Source organism: Rhipicephalus microplus, unplaced genomic scaffold (assembly GCF_043290135.1).
Source record: "Rhipicephalus microplus isolate Deutch F79 unplaced genomic scaffold, USDA_Rmic scaffold_12, whole genome shotgun sequence".
NCBI lineage: Eukaryota > Metazoa > Arthropoda > Arachnida > Ixodida > Ixodidae > Rhipicephalus > Rhipicephalus microplus.
In genome coordinates, this window is record NW_027464585.1 from 47951484 (window position 1) to 47968790 (window position 17307).

A 17307-nucleotide genomic window follows, 5' to 3' on the forward strand; every position below is an offset into this window, starting at 1 on the left:
GTCCAGGGCCAGCATTCTCGCGAGCATCAGAGTTTCTTATCAGCTTCTGGTGTTGCAAGTCCGCATGTTCCAGCACGCATCATCGCGCAAGTGCTCAGATCTGGTCATATAAGCGTTTGTAACTCTTCAACGTATGTCTGTGCGTGCAACATTTGTACATATATTTAGCGTCATTCCATGATATGTCGCTCAATAAAAAAATTGCAACACGTCGGTCACCTTCCCTCCGCATGCTTCACATAACGTCGATACCCAGTGTATATATATTCTGAAAACTTTGCGCACCGACAAACGGATGTGAAGAATCATTGTGGCTAACAGCGCGAAGACCCATTCATACAGTATAAGTGGATGGACATGGTGCACTGCGTAGCGCTGTATAAGCGTTGTGCCACGTCCTACCGCGTAGCTCGACAAAAGAAATACTGGATGCTGCATGTAACCGCAACGCGCGCCCTCGCGCCTTGAAAGCATGCATGCAGTCCCGAGTGCATAAATGGAATGAATTAACGCACATGTCAACAGTAATACGAGAAGCATTTTCACAGCATGCAGACTATTGACAGGAACGTGTCATGCAATGCACAAATAGCCTTCTTGTGATTGATTAAACCTAAGAAAGGTCATTCATATTTATTTTATCGTAGCTGTTTTACAAATGTGAGTAAAGACATTACAGCCGAAGCATTTTTTCTATCTATCAATCTATCTAGCCGCTTGCGTCTGGGTGCTCTCGTGATCACCTCCTTAACTTCGCGTGAACCAAAATTATTATGGAAGGGTTCCATAGTTTGACGAATACGATGCGCTGGTTAAGACATGAATAAGGTCACAATCCTGTCACGTGCGTCGTCAAACACTTCCTGCCACATATTGACACATACCCGCGGGTGGGTATGTGCCACAAGTAATTGACACTTAACTTTTTTGCATCTGTTCAGGAATGACGAGAACACACGTGGAAAATTTCGACACGTGAGCATTAAAAAATTATGAACCATTTCCCGAAGTGAACCCTGCTGGGATGCGAAGCAGCAGTGGTGCGCACGGCGTTGGCCCAGTCGAAAAGGGCGTCGACGCGGGTGCTGGAAGAACGGCTTGAAGCGAAACTCGGTGTAACATTTACTCGAGTAACTGTTTGCTTGAAACGCAAAAACATGGGAGGCGGGTTGGGTTTCGTGTATGTTTCATCGCAGATAACGAGCTGAAAGAGTGTTTCCACTTGATGTGCGGTCGAGCATTGCGGGCGGTGGAAAGGGTGAAAGAAGATAGATGTGTGTTGCGAGTGGGTGGAGGAGCCGGCAGCTGCTGCAGGTGAGACTTTAACACACAGCTGCGACTTGACTTACTTGGCACCGCTCCAATACCTGCAGTGAGAAAACGCGCCGCGGTGCATTCGCATGGACGTACGTACAGCGATACACACGTGAGTCGAAGAGATGCTTCGCATCTAAAAAGCCTTACATCGGCAGCGCTAACCCGACGAATGCCAAGAATAAATGTCAAGGTCCCAGCAGTAATCGAACCCAAGCATTCTGCGTGGCAATCAAGCATATTCTATCACAAAGCCACGCCAGATCTCGGACCTACTTTTCAAATAGCTGAATAACTTAATGTGCTCATGAAATGTCAATTGTGGTTGCAAGGGTTGCCGTGCTATCCAATTTCATAAATATTAGATAAGTACACTTATGATGCAGCTGTGACGTCGGGTTAACGTCAATTGTCGCTAGGTCCATGCGCTGAAGTTGACTTCTGTAGCAGCGTCCAGGGCTACCATCCTCGCTAGCACCAGCGCTTCATGTCAGCTTATTGCTTCTGGTGTTCCTAATGCTCAAGTTCATGTTTGCCTCATCGCACAAGTACAAACAACTGGTTATATAAACACTTGGAACTCTTCAATGTATGTCTGTGCGTGCAACATTTGTACCTTTATTTGGCATCATTTCATGACGTGCCACTATAAAAAAATTTACAGCATGGTCACGCTAAGCATGCCTCTGCATGCATTGCATAACGTCAATTCCTAAGCTACGTGAAATCTGCTGAATTTTGCAAAAATATCCCTGGGCAAGACGTACTTTCAGCACGAATCTAGACATAGGTATGAGTCGGTTTTCTACAAAAAAATGTAACTCTTAGGAATGCCGATTATCATATTTTGAATCTAATAGTCAGTGTACTTAACACACGGAGGAAGGAAAGGTAAGGAGAGGGCATGCTCAGCCGGCGCAGGGCGTACAAAATGTGGCAGAAATTGCGTCACGCGTGGCCATATTCACTGGGCACAATGGCGGCGTTTTGTTATTGTTGATGTAGTGTGGTGCGGCACCGTTCAGGCGGTCCAGCGGCAGAGTGCGCGTTTTCGCGAGCCTCGCACCTAACCGTGGCATACTGCAGGTTTTTATTTCAGATAACAACAAAGACAAATAATGTGTCCATTTGTCCTGTCTAGGAGAAGTAACAAAAAGGCACGAGTGCCTGACTGAGTGTCACATCCCTTCCTAGAGACACATAACTCAAACATCAGTGACAGTTAAATAATCAAAAACACATACAAAAGATTACATATACTATGCATCGTTAGGCAAAACATATACAGGATTCTATAAATATATATATTGTTCCAAATACTCAAAAAACGGATCAAATTTTCTAAGTGTATGTACAGTATAGACTGCAGCAAGGTAAAAAAAACAGAATTATTTTTGTATTGAAATGAGGTATGAGGTTACCCTTTTTTAAGCATTTCATGTGCGTGGTTTCTTGTACCAAGTTTATGACAGCAGGATGATGATTTAAGAAATCTGCAATAGCGTAAGATTGTTTTTGCATGCCATAGTTTGTTCGTATGAAACCTTTATCACACATAGTTTTTCTAGTTTCGTAAGTATGTCCCTTTACCAGGAATTGTCGATATAAGCTGTCCTGACATGACTTAATTTCTGAAATATTGCAATGCCTAGCTTCTTTTCTAGTATGTGTTCCATTGTTAATATGGTATTTGCTTTAAAAAGTGGAGCGGATTGAGTTATATATGGCACAATTTCAATAACTCGCAAAATACGTTTTTGTAGAATATGCAGCTTTCTAAGATTACTTTTTGTTGTTGTTCCCCACACAAGAAGGCAGTATTGTAAATGAGAATCAATTAGTGCGTAATATAGCTGAATTTTTCACCACCGGGTCAAAATTTGCTTTGCTCTCATTATAATACCTATTGAACGTGAGATGCGTCTAGTGAGGTTATTGTCATGAGGAGACCAGCTGAGGTTTTCTTCGAAAAGAACGCCGAGAAATTTATGTATTCTTACACGCTCGAAGTTCTCGCCACAGAATTTCAAGTGTACGTCATTCCCGATAGTCTTATTTCTGGAGCGAAAAAATATATATTTAGTTTTTTGGAATTAGTTCACATTTATTTACATTAAGCCACTCATCCTAATTGTTGAGCCATTTACTAGCCTGCAATGGAACAGCATCCATTCTTTGTGCCAAAAGGACTTGTTTTTGGGCTAGTTGGTGCATACTTGGTGCAGAAGACTGAGGCGCAAAAAACATCTCGTGAAGCAGGAAGAGCAGGAGAGAAGACAGAACAGCGCCCACTACCAACTATTTAATGACCGTCTAGGAAACGCACGGGAAATAAGACCAAACCGCGCATGCGTGCACAGCCAACAAACATCGCACAGCGTCATGATCAAGGAACTAAGTTATCCAGAAAATGCATTTCTGTTGCGTACAACACAATAGATGTATCACTGATACAATCGGGCCCTTTATTTTTGATTAAATAGGCTTCCAAGACCTCTCTAGCTGTTTGTTTTTTGCTCCTACTAAGAATCACTGTTTTTCAAACAATGGCACACATCCGCAGGCTGTACAGTGCGCTGGAAGATGTGAGTGATCACTTTTGCCTAAACTATTGGCATGCTCCCTCAGTCTGTCATTAATGCAACGCCCCGTTTGACCAATATAGAACTTGCCACAGTCTAGTGGAGTCCCATATACCACGCCTTGTGCGCAGTGCCTAAAAAGTCTTGTGTGCAGCTCCTGGCAGCGCCTTTGCTCATCGCATTTGTTACGCGGGCACAATTGAGCAAGTTTGTTGGGAGCTGAAAAAAAAACGACCGGAACGCCGTAACGGGAAGCCTTGAGGTTATGGCTCACTCGGTGTATATACGGGACCACCTCAGGCTTAACCCGCGCTCTCTCCTTCGGGTGCTCATTTGCATTAGACACTCTGCCTTTCACCCTCTGCAGCAGGGGTTCCACCACAGGACTAACTACGGACTGAGGGTAGCCAGCCTTGGAAAGTCTTTGAAGTTGACGCATAAAGCTAGCCTGCATAGCACGCTGACACGATCTGCGTAGTGCCAACTCTAAACAAAGTAGCGCGATTTCTCGTTTCACAGTCTTTGAATGCGCAGAATCGTAAAGTAACCACTCCTTCTTACTCCGAGGGAGGTACGCCCAGCATACGTGACCAGCTGAAATTGTCTGGTTAAGGTCCAAAAACTGCAAGGAGCTATCTTCCGGAAGTTTCTTAGTGAACGTGAGCCCCTTCACATTTGCTCTAAAAACATCTAAAACCTGCTCAACCATCACAGGAAAAGGAAAAGGAAGGGCATTTGTATTGGGTCATGCGTAGCACCCATTTTATGTGACGTCTTTTTATCATCCTTTGACCACGTACTACGAAGTGTTTTTACCTCATCTCATTGAAATGTTCTTAAAGTATTTAGATGCGTAGATGATTTTTTAGTTGTTATTGACAATAGATGCCCTTTTCCTTTTTCGGTGATGGTTGAACAGGTTTTAGATGTTTTTAGAGCAAATTTGAAGGGGCTCACGTTCACTAAGGAACTTCCGGAAGATAGCTCCTTGCAGTTTTTGGACCTTAACCTGACAAATTCGGCTGGTCACGTATGCTGTGCGTACCTCTCTCGGAGTAAGAAGAAGTTGTTACTTTACGATTCTGTGGATCAAAAGACTGTCAAACGCGTAATTGCGCTACTTTGCTTAGAGTTGGCACTACGCAGATCGTGTGAGCATGTTATGCAGGCTAGCTTTATGCGTCAACCTCAAACACTTTCCAAGGCCGGCTACCCTCAGTCCGTAGTCAGTTCCGTGGTGGAATCCCTGCTGCAGGGGGTGAAAGGCAGAGTGTGTAATGCAAATGAGCACCCGAAGGAGAGAGAGCGGGTTAAGCCTGAGGTGGTCCCGCATATACACCGTGTGAGCCATAACCTCAAGAAGGTGGCATCCGGTTACGGCGTTCCGGTCGTTTTTTCAGCTCCCAACAAACTTGCTCAATTGTGCCCGCGTATCACATGCGATGAGCAAAGGGGCTGCTTGAAGCAGCACACAAGACTTTTTAGGCGCTGCGCACAAGGCGTAGTATATGTGACTCCCCTAGGCTGTAGCAAGTTCTATATCGGTCAAACAGGGCGTTGCGTTAATGACAGACTGCGGGAGCATGCCAATAGTTTAGGCAAAAGTGATCATGCGCATCTTCCAACGCACTGTAAAGCCTGCGGATGTGTGCCATTGTTTGAAAAAACAGTGATTCTTGGTAGCAGCAAAAAACAAACAGCTAGAGAGCTCTTGGAAGCCTATTTTATTAAAAAGAAAGGGCCCGATTGTATCAGTGATACATCTATTGTGTTGTACGCAACAGAAATGCATTTTTTGGATAACTTAGTGTCTTGATCATGACTCTAAGCGATGTTTGGTGGCTGTGCACGCATGCGCGGTTTTGTCTTCTTTCCTGTGCGTTTCCTAGACGGTCATTTAACAGTTGGTAGTGGGCGCTGTTCTGTCTTCTCTCCTGCTCTTCCTGCTTCACGATATGTTTTTTGCGCCTCAGTCTTCTGCACTAAATTCTTTGTGCCGCATTGTTAGCTACGCGATTTTCCTCCAGTGGTGGTTGTAACCAGCTGTCTGAACTAGAAACCTCGGAACGAGCGCGCGTATACGTACTCCGAATTCGGAGCGTCCGTCAAAATTATGCTGAAAAGCCATCATAGAAAATACCGACTGCGCTCAAGAATTCGTTCAATGAATGTCTTGCAGGTTAGTGACAGTTATGCGGTGTTGCTTCTTATGACAACGGACGACGCATTTGCGGTCCACAGGTCCTTTTTAAGCCTGTAATCTAATCTTGCTTTTCATGTTCCTGTACACTTACCACATGCTTCTGCGCATTAAAGTTCCTGTTCTGCTTCGCTTAAGATGCTTCCTCTTCGCAATATTGTCTCGCTCTCCGCAATATTGTCTGTATTGTAGCAAACTCGTTAAAATGTCTACACGCACCTGCTCAAGGTAACTGGGTGCACCTCACTAGATGCGCGTGCTTGTGCATTCAGAAGCTGACAAGGCCGTTCGAACGATGTTGACCAAGTGATGTTGACCTTTTCTCACGCATTCCTTCGACTAACTTTCCCACCTTTCGCCCTAACGCGATCCTGGTCTCCGTTCTCCGTAGCTACTAGTGCGCGTGAATCACACTGAAGACGTGTTCCCACGCACTTTCGGGTGGTCTTTGCTGCTTTCGTCCTAATGAAATCATGGCCTTTGGGATATCCGTAAGAACCAGTGTGCGTCAGACAAAAGAGGGGCGAAAACAAAGAGGCCGGTGCAAACTCATTGGGCTGCCACGCACACAAGCTCCACCAACACTGACTTTACTGGCATAATTACGGCCCTCCGAGTTTATTCCAGGGAAGACATTTTTTTTATCGTTGTGTCTAGACCACAGCCTGATCGGAAATTTCTTAAAGTCTAAAGAGGCGCGCAAAGGGGGGAAAAAGTGATCTGAAAGAAGCTGTACAAATTTCGGTGCCTGGTTCATCGCGCGGCAATCTCCAAAATATCATCTTTATTTTCACAAAGAATACATCAAATAAAAAAAGCTTAACGTGCAACTTGCCTTGTTTATCGTAAACGCCGGCAGTGCAAGAGTACGACAGCCATACGCAGAGATTTCGTCAACCGTATCGCGGCCAGACAGCGTGTTGAAACCCGTTCCGTTGGTTTCGGAGAGCACCGGCGCAGGCGGCGCGCAGGCCACGTGCTTTTTGAGACAGAGAGGGAGTCGCGCCTTCTGCTTCGCATTCATATGTGAACAAGAAGAGAATTTGCCCAGTCAATATGGCCGACTTCCGACTTCATCTCGGCTTCACAACAAGTGACGTCAGGGCCTCTCCTTACCTTTTCTTCCTCCGCGACTTAACATTTCAAGCGGTACTCTTTTTTTATATTCATAAAAAACACAGCTGTAGTGCATGGCTTACAGTTGAAGAATATGCTGGCAAATCACACATTCCACTTCTACAGTTAACACGACATAACTTAAGGGCCCACTCAATGCTTCTATTATGCATGTCGTACTACTAAGTTATTACCATTACTTCGTGCGATCAGGCTGACATTACGATCTGTTCATGATTCAGCTCCTCACCCGCACAATAGTGATTTGCATCGCAAAGCTGTTTTCTGCCACAATAGGCATGAGAGTTTTAGGACAGGATGTGACAACGAGCAATTAGGCTAAATCTGAGGGTGCCATCAATTCAGTCGATCAGTGCATAGGAGCGAAAATTTAGCCAGATAATAGTATTTTCAAAAGTGACGCTTAGGGAAAAAATGAGGAGCCCTCAAAAATGGGGGCGAGAGAAGTTCGGTGTGTATGTGCCTCCTTCTTTCTCTCCTTTCCTCTTTCTTTCTTATTGAGAGCTCGCCTTTTTTATTATTTTCTCTGTTTCATCTTTTCTCTTTGTTTTTTTTCTGTCTTTCAATGCATCACTTTCTACATTCTTTCCTTTCCAGGTGAAAATACGCCACGGTTTCAGTTCACTTTAACTGGAACCATGGCTGTATACAGCTGGGGCTAAATGGAAGCCAACTGGTTAGCAAGATGTTCCAGTTGGTCCCAGCAAGAACCACTCAATACTGAAAATGGAACCAGCTGGCCTGGAAATGGAATCAGCTGGAATCGTTTCTCATAATGAAACCAGTTGGTGTGAATTATTATTATTAGTAGTAGTAGTAATATTATTATTATTATTATTATTATTATCATCTTCATTATCTTACTTATGGTCATTCACTTCATCCTAGAATACATTCAGTGCAAGGCAAATAAGTGTTAAGTGCTCACTGCCTTCATGATGGTTTTTTGTACATCTAATGCTGACAACATTAACAGTTCAATGTATGCCAGTACAAGTTTTATTTGAAAAAAAACACAGGGTATTTCAAGCAGTGCAAACAACTTAAAAACAGTTTGCGTAAAGCACATGATATATGCTCAACCAAATATTGTTGTGTACTGCATCGAAGTTCAAAGGGGCTGACACTCCCTTCCCTCATACTGCCTTGCACCTCTCTGCCAGAGGAGGACATGGCACTGCAATTTATAGAAAGGCATAAAGCTACTCTGAAAAGGTCTAACTGCTTTGCTTCATACTGCCATCTCCTGATCTTTTGGAGATAAAGTAAGGCTGCATGAAAAACAGGTAGCCGTGCATCAGTCATTCCCTAATACGTACCTCCTTCGAAAATTCAAAACGTCCTCAGGATGTCCTGAAAAAAATGTGCTGAGGACAATAACAGGACTGGCTGATACATTTGAGTTCATTAAATGCAGTTAAAATATGTAGGTCTCTGTGAAGACATTATATACTGCTTTGAACAGTGTGAGAATGTAACACAGATTTAATGAGTAAAATGCAAAACAAGTTCAGTGCTATCAATGCAATGGCAATAATAATAATAATAATAATAATAATAATAATAATAATAATAATAATAATAATAATAATAATAATAATAATAATAATAATAATAATAATATTGTTTGGTTTCCTCGCAGGGGCGCCTGTGTAAGTAGGCGTTTGGTGAGTAGCGACACCATGGACCCGAGCTAACGGGGGACTTTCTACTCCCTCCCACGCCTAGCCGTGCGTGGCTTTGCCGTGTCCGGGGAAAAGGGGATCCTGGGGGTTGAGCTGACGCCGGGTGATTGGACCTTTAAGGCTCCCTGGTCGATGCAACACACCCCTTTGGCCCCGGCTTCACGTAGATGGCACCTCTGGGCTTACCCACCCAGGGGAAATCGGCAGTCGCCTTTTCCTATCTCTCCCTCCCTACATCTTCGTCTTTTCTCTTCTTTAAATCTATCCTGTCCTCTTCTCTTTTCCGTTTACTTCATTGTTTCCTGACGGCAAGGGTTAACGTATTGTAGGTATACAACCTTGGGTATGCTATATCCAGTTATAGTGCCAGCGTACAGCTGGCGTTGTGCAGACTTAGTCCAAGTCTTGCCGCGTCCCCTTGTTGGGCTCCGTGGTGGGTGGTTGGCGCTGTCGCCGAGCACACGCACTACTCCCATGGCTAAACAAGCTACTTTACTCCTTGATCGCCCTCAAAAAAGAGGGCGCACTGAAGCACCCTTCCATTTTTTCCTGAAAAGCAATGACATATTTCCAAAATACTATGTGATTAATAGTGAGGGCAACCTAACTGCTCACACATTGTCTCCTTTCCTGGTGGCGAAATGCCTTGTAAACACCATTGGACCAGGCTACAAGGCCACGAAAATGACTAGCGGTGATTTGCTACTTGACTTAAGAACAAAGTTCAATTTGAGAAAATGATTGAGTTGAAATGCATTGGTGACGTAGCAGTCACAATGTCTGCACATAGAACAATGAACATGAACCGTGGTGTAATATCAGAAGATGACTTCCTGCATCTTAGTGATGAAGAACTTCTTGATGGGTTACATAATTAAAATGTTATAAAGGTTGAAAGAATACTGATTCGCCGAAAAAATGAGCAGATTCATACTAAGCATATAATACTAACCTTTGACAGCTGTGCGCTTCCTACCCCACTAGATGCAGGCTACATCAAACTTCGCGTGAGGACATACATCCCAAACCCTCGGCGGTGCTATAAGTGCCAGCGGTATGGGCACGGATCGCAGACATGCCGGGGAAAGCAGACATGTGCGAAATGCAGCTCCAATGAACACAATTCAGACGATTGCGAATCATCTGCTCATTGTGTGAACTGTGATAGAAGTCATTCAGCCTACTATAGAACATGTCCTAAATGGAAGATTGAAAAATATATCATCTTACTAAAAGTAAAAGAAAACATAACATTTCGTGAAGCAAGGAACCATCTGTCATACCTTGATCACACCAGTTTTGCCGAGGTGGTGCAATGGGGGGTAGTGCCACAAGTGCCTCGGCAGTCTACTGCGGTCGCCAACAGTGGCCCAGGAGTCACTTAGTCCACCCCCCAGGTGGCTGCTGCTATTGCCGCGCCACCAACATCAAAGGTGGGTCTGCAGGCCTCGGCTCAACAGGCCCCGAAGCTGAATCGAATTCTAAGACCGGAGACAAAAGTATCTGTGCCCGGTCCTCGACCTTCCAGTGCCTCGGAGAAGGCAATGGAAATCGATGGACGAACACCAGCGTCGTCGACGCCTAAAGATCAGCGCTCCTTGGAGCGCAATGAGAAAGGGAAACATCCTGTAACCGCTCCATCAAAGGGGTCGGTAACCTGAAGGGTAGCCTCCCTTTAACACATATTTTAGCACATTCATCTGAACACAGGACACATACATTTCTTCTCAATATGACCACACAAATACTACAGTGGAATTCCAGTGGCCTATTTATTAACCTAGATGATATCAAAGACTTGATAAATAGCTATCAGCCAAAAGTGGTTTGTGTTCAAGAAACTCATTTAAAGTCAACTCATGTGAATTTCTTAAATCAATGTGTGGTTTTTCGTAAAGATCAAAATGGTGGCAATTCCTCTTCTGGAGGTATGGCCATCATTACAAAAAGAAGCGTAGCATGCCAGCACACTGTGCTACAAATCTCTCCTGAAGTTGTGGCTATTCGCGCTATTCTAATCAACCATCTTATGTCTATCTGCTCGATCTACATAGCCCCCGACGAACCATTCAATGAAACAGAGTTCGAAAAGCTTATTGATCAGCTTCCAGAACCATATGTGTTAATTGGAGATTTTAATGCTCACAGTTTGCTATGGGGTGATACCAAATGTGATGCGAGAGGTCGTGCAATAGAAAACTTTCTTCTCGCATCTGGACTCTCTCTGCTCAATAAGGCAGAGCCAACATACTTCAGTACCACACACAATACATATTCATGCATACATTTAGCCATTGGGTCACCGTCACTGCTACCTTACTTCTGCTCCTGGTTCTTACTTAGATTGGAAAGTTATTAATAATCCATATGGAAGTGACAATTTTCCAACTATTTCAGTAACAAAACAACGGGATGACTGTCCATCTTATCCAAAATAGTGGAACTTTCATGTTGCAAACTGGGTGAAATTCAGAGAGCTAGGTACACTACACATCGAAGAGGTAGACCATTTGGAAGTAGAAGAGATGGCCTACAATATCTCTGAATATGTTCTTACTTGTGCAAAAAAAAGCATACCGCAGTCCAGGATTAATAAGGTTAACAGAAAGCCATGGTGTAATCTGGAGTGTGAAACTGCTAAAAAACGGCAAAACAAAGCATGGAGGACTTTTTCTCGCTACCCAACAGCAGAAAACTTGATAACCTTTAAAAGTTGCAAAGCGAATGGCAGGCGTATCCGCCGTATAGCCAAACGAAAAAGCTGGACACACTACATATTCTGAATAAACTCCTACACAGACGTCAGCAAGGTTTATAATAGGGTGCATAAACTTAAAGGACACCGCCCAAATCTCTTCCCTTTGGTGAATGACTGCGGTGATACAATAGAAGAACAGGCAAACACACTTGGCGAACACTTCAAGAAAGTGTAAAGCTCAGAAAACTATACCACTAAGTTCTTACGCCGCAAAAGCATAGCTGAAAGTGTACCTCTGTGCCGAAACAAGCCTGTATATGACGAATACAATAAACCACAAACACTATATGAACTGTCCTTGGTTCTTGTGGAAGTTCTGCTCCTGGTTCTGATACAATTACCTATGAAATGATCAGACATCACCCTGATGAAACCCTGAACTGCCTTTTAGCTCTTTACAACAAGATTTTCAATACCGGCAAAATACCCTCTCTTTTGAAAAAGGCAATAGTACTACCAATCCTTAAACAGGGCAAAGATCCCTCTTCGGTAAATAGTTACAGGCCTATCGGCCTCACAAGCTGCCTACTCAAAGTGTTTGAAAAATAATTAACTTCCGCTTGGTCTATTACTTGGAATACAACGGTATATTGGACCCGTGCCAGCCTGGTTTCCGTACAGCTAGATCCACAACTTGTCCTCCTCGAGTCGTATACACGTGACGCGTTTGTACACAATCAATACTGTCTGTCTGTTTTTTTTATCTTGAGAAGGCATATGATACTGCCTGGCGATACGGAATCCTGCAAGATTCGACGACATCCAAATTAGCAATCCTGCAAGAGACGTGGACGACATCCAAATTAGTTTCAAATCGCCTAACTTGACTGTATGCGAACGCCAGATACAGTTAGGTGTTAACCGTCTTGCGAAATGGGCCGATGAGAATGGTTTTAAGTTTAACGCTGACAAGACTACTAGTGTGCTTTTCTCGAGACGACGAGGTGTACATCCTACATCCTAGCCCTTTGCATACTAATGAATGGACAAAACATGGTCATTGCGAAAGAACAAAAACACCTAGGTGTAATTTTTGATTCCAAACTCACCTTCATCCAGCACATAAAACAGCTGAAGTTAAAATGTCTCAAGACCATAAACATTTTAAAGATTTTATCGCATCAGTCGTGGGGGACAGACAGGCACTTTTTCATATCTCTGTTTCGAAGCCTGGTTCTGCCACGCTTAGACTATGGATGCATAGTATATCAGTCAGCTTCAAGGACAGTACTGAAAATGATGGACCCTGTATAACACTTAGGTATCCGGCTAGCACTTGGTGCCTTCCGTACCAGCCCTACTCACAGCCTTTACGCAGAGTCAGATCAGTGGCCACTGGACTATCAGCGCACGTATCTAGGAGTCAACTATGCAGTTAAGATCATGTCTCTGAACCAGCACCCATGCAAAACACTTATGAACGATGCGTCTACTACCCAGTTATACCTAAACCGTCCTTCTATCGCCCCACCGTTTCCATTGGCAATAAGACCTGCAGTAGAAAAACTTGCAATTTTTTTCATTGACTTAGAGGAAAGTGACCGTGTCGAACACATCCCTCCCTAGCAGCAGTGTCCAGTCACTTGTGACTGGTCTTTCAAAGACGTCATAAAGGAAGATTGTCCAGGTGCACTCATTGAGCAACATTTCTTAGCCCTTGAAAACAAATATCGTTCAACCGCGCTCTTCTCTGATGGCTCAAAGTCTCAAACATCTGTATCTTGTGCAGCCTACGGACAAAAGTTCTCGGACACCAGAATCATGCATACGCATACCAGAACTTTCACAGCGGAAGCCTATGGTATCCTGCTTATTATACAACAAAGTAAAAAACACAAGATACAAAAGTCTATAGTGTACACAGATTCTTTGAGTGTTGTCAGGGCCCTGTCTTGTGGCAAGTACAGCAAGAACCTTACTTTCCACAAGCTCCTTAACGAAATCTATGCAGCCTATAACCTAAAACTTTCTATTGTTATTTGCTGGGTTCCAGGTCATTCTGGAATTGCGGGCAATGAAATAGTGGACAAGAATGCACGAGAAGCCGCTGGTCGGTAAACCATAGATATAACCTCTGTTCCGGGTGTAGATCTAAAATCTGTTGTACGTAGAGGTCAACGCAACCACTGGCAAGCTGAATGGGACAGAGAAGTCGACAACAAACTCCACCCCAACTGAGAAAAGTTATCCCACAAAAACTCAACAGGTTCGCCGAAGTCACTCTAACACGGCTCGGAATAGGCCACACTTATGCCAAACATAAACACCTTTTGACAGGCACTGATCCACCTACATGTATACACTGTGGAGAGAGTCTAACCGTTTTGCATGTCCTCATACAATGTCCTGTGCTTCACCAAGCACGACTGACCCATTTCAGGGTGGTCTATCGATATCATATCCCACTTCATCCAGCGCTGTTTTTATCACTTGATGCAGTGATTGACCTTAAGAGACTTCTTCATTATCTTGGGAAAGTCAAATTTTTAACAATGATATTATTCCATCCTAGCCACCAGGCTGTACCTCAAGTGTGAGGTACCGCCCGGTGCATAAAAAGTATGTTAGAGCCTTCGCAGTTCTTGCTCAGGCAAGGACTTCAGCTGGGAGGGTCTTGGGCCTTGCATACTAATTTATCGTCACAGACATTAGCCTACGAAATGAAGGCATTTAACAAAGTGGCATTCCTTTTAAATGCACCGTGTTTTAAATGGTTCATAGATATTTGCTACACATCATTTGTTTTATTTTTAAACTAATAACCTGAAATGAAACAACACTTGTACATGCGCTCTTTGGCCTTAGATGCCCTTGTGCCAATAAAACTTTACGTAATAATAATAGTATTGTTTGGTTTCTGTATACAGAGTAACTTATTTCGAGGATCAAAAGGACGTGCACAGGAAGACAGTGAGGTGTATTTATAACAAATGCAATCTAACGATTTATCCTACTGAGTTGCAAACCAAAGCAGGTATGTTAACACTACAAGGTAGGGCAAAAATAGCAAGACTAAAGCTTTTGTTTCAATAAATTCATAGTGACATAAACATCAACACGTCAAAACTTATTTTTTTTCAGTTTTAAGTATACACATTACAGGCACTCACAAAAATTTAATAAATGCACTTCTAAATCAAATTGCTATAAACATTCATACTTCCCACAAACGATACGAAAATGCAAATCAAATAAGTCCTTTTGGTAATAACTTCTCATCTTTCACTGTGTCCTTGGATATGGTACAAGTGTCACGCATAACCGAGAGAAAAAGAGACGAGAAATGAAAAGGAGGCAGTATCTGCGGAACAGTATAATAAATGGCGCTTTCTTAAAAAGTGCATAGAAACTGCAGTTGGGTAAAGATTGTCTAGATGGTGCTGTACCCCTACTCTCCGATTGGCTGCATGTGCATGCTGTGCCTGGGTATGCATATAATGAGTGCATCTCTCAGTTTCCTGGATAGTCACTGTACATGGTGGATCGCTGGTGGGGCATGGACGAAGCTCAGTGGCGGGCACGTTGAAGACACTTGCGCTCGGCTTCCTTGGCACGCGTTTCATCGGTGTTACCCGTGCGCCATATGCCTTCTCGAATTTCATCGGATGCATAGACGCATGCACAGTTGGACACTTCCTCCCAACCATCATCAATCACTCCATGATTATGCTGTGATTTTTTAATTTTCTTTTGTTCTTTTGAGATTAAAAAATAATATTATTTTTACTTATATTATCTTGCACATATGTTGTAATACCTCTTCTAATATTATATTCTAACAAGGCTTATTCAGCAGTTGAGTAGATCTACATCGCTCTACATTTCATACTACACTACGCAATATAGATTTTAAAATACGCTTCAAAGTTAAACTCCACTTATTTACTCACAAATTGTGCCATTTTCTTGATGCAGTGATTCATAGACTAAATTGTTTTAGAATTTCTAACACATTTCACAAGGTCTGTCATAAACATTTACTTCAAAATAAATAATCTGAACCTTCGCACTTACAAATTTTAGTACTTTGGTTGCTTCGCATGAAATTGAACTCACTTTGTGCTCTGCTAAGCCCAGCTTATTTCTCATTTTAACTGCCACTGCCGCTTCCTTGCTATAATCTAAATTTAGTCATTATTTGCTGATAATGGTGTTGTCATTTGTGAAATTACCAACAGAGACTATTTGTACCGCATGTTATAGATATATTGCTAAATAAAAGTAGGGTGTAATTATTCTGAAACTCCCATACTAGCTACAAAGTTAGCAATGCTAACCACATGCTTCGCTTGTGCCAGAAGTGTCGCACCACTCCTTCCTTTCTTAATGTTAACGTACAACCAAACCAAAACACGTGCACGCATGTGTCTTTAACACATTTTGTAAACAGATTTGTCCAATGCCGATGAACAAGCCCCTGTAGTGTCAAGACCCTGTAGTGTCAAACAGGCCACAATGCCTTGTGGCCTGTTTGACACTACAGGGCCTTCGATGCACTGTAAGGGCACAAGAAAACTTGTGGGTTTTAAAAGTGACTTGTTTCAAGACTTTGCAATATGATGGTTGATTGAAAGTGATAAAATACTGAAGTTGATAAATGAGTTAGTTGTGGTGTATTGTACTTAGGTATGCATAACTTGTGAAAAAGAAGCAAGCATGCAAATTGGTAAAGTCATAATAAAAATATAGTGACATCAGCGCAAGATTGGTTGTTGCGGTAACTCACCTGCAGTTTCATGGTAATTATGGAAGATGAATGTTTAATTATCTTGAGTTTTAATAAATTAGCATTAGTTTGTGAATAACAGTATGCTAAAGAGCATGCACATATTTTTGTTTGGTCGTACAACGACAGCGTAAAAACATATTTTTAAAGAATGAGTGGTAAAAAATTTGTGGCACAAGCCAACAACAATATTAGCATTGCTCATTTTTAGTCAATATGGACATTCGAGAATAATCTAACAGACATCTGCACAGCCAAGTATTTAAAATTACCAAGCAATTTTCAAGGGACGACTACAAAACAATTTCGCCTACATGCATGAGCTCGTGTCTCTCAGGTTTGATGCATGTGCTTCGTCATGGCAAAGCACGGTGCAAGTACACCCAATGGCTGTCGGCCACTGTTTGGTACACGTGTTGTGCAGCAAACTAAATTTAAAATAAAATTAAATACAAAATGTGTCAATGCTATTTCGCAGTTGATGTATCATTTCAATTGCAACATAGAAAGAAGTACTTCAAATACTGGCTGTATCTCCCTTCGCAGTTATGATAAGGACTCCTAGCAATTTTAAAACAGGAATCGGGTATCTGGAGAAAAAAAATCTATAGAAATGTTATAGAATCTATAACATATTAAATATTTGGAAATAGGTAGCAAAATCACTTTTCTAGAGCGAAGCAGCCAGCTGCACTAGATAAGCTGCCATGTTTAGTGCATATAACCTGCCATCAGGGATTAAATTTATAATACTTTTACACATTTTCTATTTATTTCTGTGCACCTAATATTTTAAATATTCTTAAACTATAAAAAATCTTCAGTTCTGCGAGTAATAGCGACTGAATCAAATAGAACAGTATTCCATTTGGCATGTGAAATTGTAGAATATGTGCACACCCTTT